General features: G+C 39.6%; 1 pseudogene; it reads right to left on the minus strand.

The window, feature by feature from the left end:
- Positions 1-1,897: 1,897 nt before the first annotated feature.
- Positions 1,898-2,373, minus strand: LOC107526346 (retinol-binding protein 2 pseudogene; annotated as a pseudogene).
- Between the last annotated feature and the right edge of the window lie 212 nt (positions 2,374-2,585).

A 2,585-nucleotide genomic window follows, 5' to 3' on the forward strand; every position in this document is an offset into this window, starting at 1 on the left:
CAAAACTCTGCTGACCTACCTGAGCCAGAACGAAAAGTCTTAAATGACATGGGTTTCAAAGATTCAAAGAATGGGGTCTGCTTTTATCACAGCTTTAGTCAGCCTTTAACCTAGTGTGGCCAGGAGTGAGAATGGTGTGATATAATTTAGAACTTTAAAAATATTTTCCTTCCTGAATATTCTGGGGCTTTTTAAATTTTGCATAAATTAGTCTCAAAAACCACCACCAATACATATATATGCAAAACTTACCAGGAATAACCACTAATTTTATGGAGGGGCTTCAATGACATTACCACATCTTATCTTCATTAGCAATACTTGTAAGGTTAGTATTAATTACTAATGTTGCAGTTTCTAATAGGAAGCTAAGAGAAGTTAGGTAGTTTGTCTAGATAGGAGTATGGCCACTAGAGAACTCTATGGCTGATTCTAATGTCTATTTTGTTGCACCATCCAGCCATAAAGAAGCCTGGAAGAAAATTCCATCACTGTGTGCAAAAATCAATATTTACAATTCCACATGAATACATAAGTAGTACATAATGAAAAATGCTGTTTTTGCTTAGGAAATAATTATATTTCCTTCTTTTTATGGTTTCTCATCAAAAAACTTGAAATGTGAGAACAGCTAATACAATCCTGGTTGACCTCAAGATCCTGCAGGATTATTTTGTGATTTGACTTTCATGAACAAAGAACCAGTGAAAAAAATACAAAACAAACCAATGAACGTGTGATGGTGCTGACAAGCATCTTGCCTGGCTCCTACTCTTAGGAGACTGTCATCTCGTTTCATTGTCAGTTTATAAACATCATTGCTAAGTGGAAAGCAGAGATAATTCATTCAGTTCACTGAGGAAAACCTTGAACCTCAGGTCACCTAAACTAAATCTGTTTAAATCTCAGAAGTAATGAGAGCAAACATAAAATTATAGAAAATTCAAATGCTATTTTCATCCCAGGGAGTTCAGAATAACATTATGCAGGGAATATAATTAACTCCGCTGAATTCTACCCTAAGGATCCTGTTAGATGTGCAGGATTTATCATTAGCATAAATGGAACAAAAGCCCAGGCCTGAAGTAAAGTATCTGCAACCTTGTCATCAACGGCCAATGGGAGAGGAAGAATCTTGCAAAGGAATGACAGGTGGTTAAAAGTCAAAGGAAGTGATGAAAGCTATAATTAAAACCATAAACTGTAAGTAAAAGAGCACGTAAACTACAGAGCCATTTAGTGCATGGGTGAAAGAACCCAAAATAATTATATCTAGCTAAATGAAGAGCTGCTTTCTTGCAAGGCCCAGGCTAGAACAGATAAGGAAACTTCCCTACAGGAGCCAGGAAACCATTTTCTGTCAAGTGTGGCCTGATTTAGTTTGATTTCTAGTAAGAACTTAAACTTCCTAAAGTTCTCTTTCCCATACATGTAGGATGAGACAAAGCATGTATCTTTCACAGATATGTGGGAATGACCAGTAAAGTAAAATAGTTGGAAAGACATTCAGAAGAAAGATAACATAATACAACTACGTTTCTACTGCAGTAGCAAAGCACAGCAGGGAAGACCCAGCGCCTAAGGCAGATAAATCTCCTGTTTGTGTTTCTTACTTTTTTTAGATGCCTAAATTTGAGGAAATCACTTAACCTCCCAGAACCTCAGTGTTTTTGTTCTGTTTTTCTCTTTCAAAATGTGGAAGTGACTTTTGTTTTTCATTTAATCCCAGTTTTCAAAGACAGGAGAGTATGTCTGTCACTGTCACACATTCATTCTGTTTAAAACCCATCCAGATGTATGCCCAGGCTCTTTCAGGAGTGGGAGGCTCCCCATGGCAGCCTCTCAAAGCCAGTGAGGAGCCCTTCACTGGGAATGTGGAGCCGGCCCCCTTGTGCCATCACGTCTTTTTGAACACTTCAGGACACACCTGGTCACAGCACATCAGCTCCAGGTGTAGCTTGTCTCCTCTGACCCACTACCTGCCTCCTGCCCTGGTTCTTCATCTCCCCCTTCTGCACGCACATGATGGCATCACCTTCCCAGGTGATAAGCAACTTAACATTCTGGCTGTCCAGGTCCTTGGAATGCTCATCAAACTCCACTGCAACAGTGAAATCCAAGTCATAGTTGCAGAATGTGCTGTTGGATTTTTGTCTTGAAGTTATTGCCATCTTGATTAATGATCTTCATCTGAGCCAGGTGCACTGTGATATTCTTGGTGTTAAAATCAATATCCAGGGCCTTCATGTAGCCTCCAAAGTTGTCGTGACTCTCCTCCATCTCCCAGGTTCCATTCTGGTCCCTCTTTGTGGTGGTGAACTCTGGTGATGGTGGGTGTGTGGTCCACATGGAGGAGCGGGCTGGATGTTCCATCTCCTCATAGAATAGACATGGTTGTGTGAAGCTCAGATGAGAAAACATAGTGAAGTGCAATGTGAAAAGTGTGACAATACATAGAAATAATACTGATCATTCTGAAGACTCACTTCCAATGGTCTACATTAGGATTAGTAATGACAAAACCTATATTTTCAAATTTGTCAGAAAACCAAGCAATGCCAGAAATGGTCAATGTCTCAGTATCT

Source organism: Miniopterus natalensis, chromosome 5 (assembly GCF_054644295.1).
Source record: "Miniopterus natalensis isolate mMinNat1 chromosome 5, mMinNat1.hap1, whole genome shotgun sequence".
NCBI classification, from domain to species: domain Eukaryota; kingdom Metazoa; phylum Chordata; class Mammalia; order Chiroptera; family Miniopteridae; genus Miniopterus; species Miniopterus natalensis.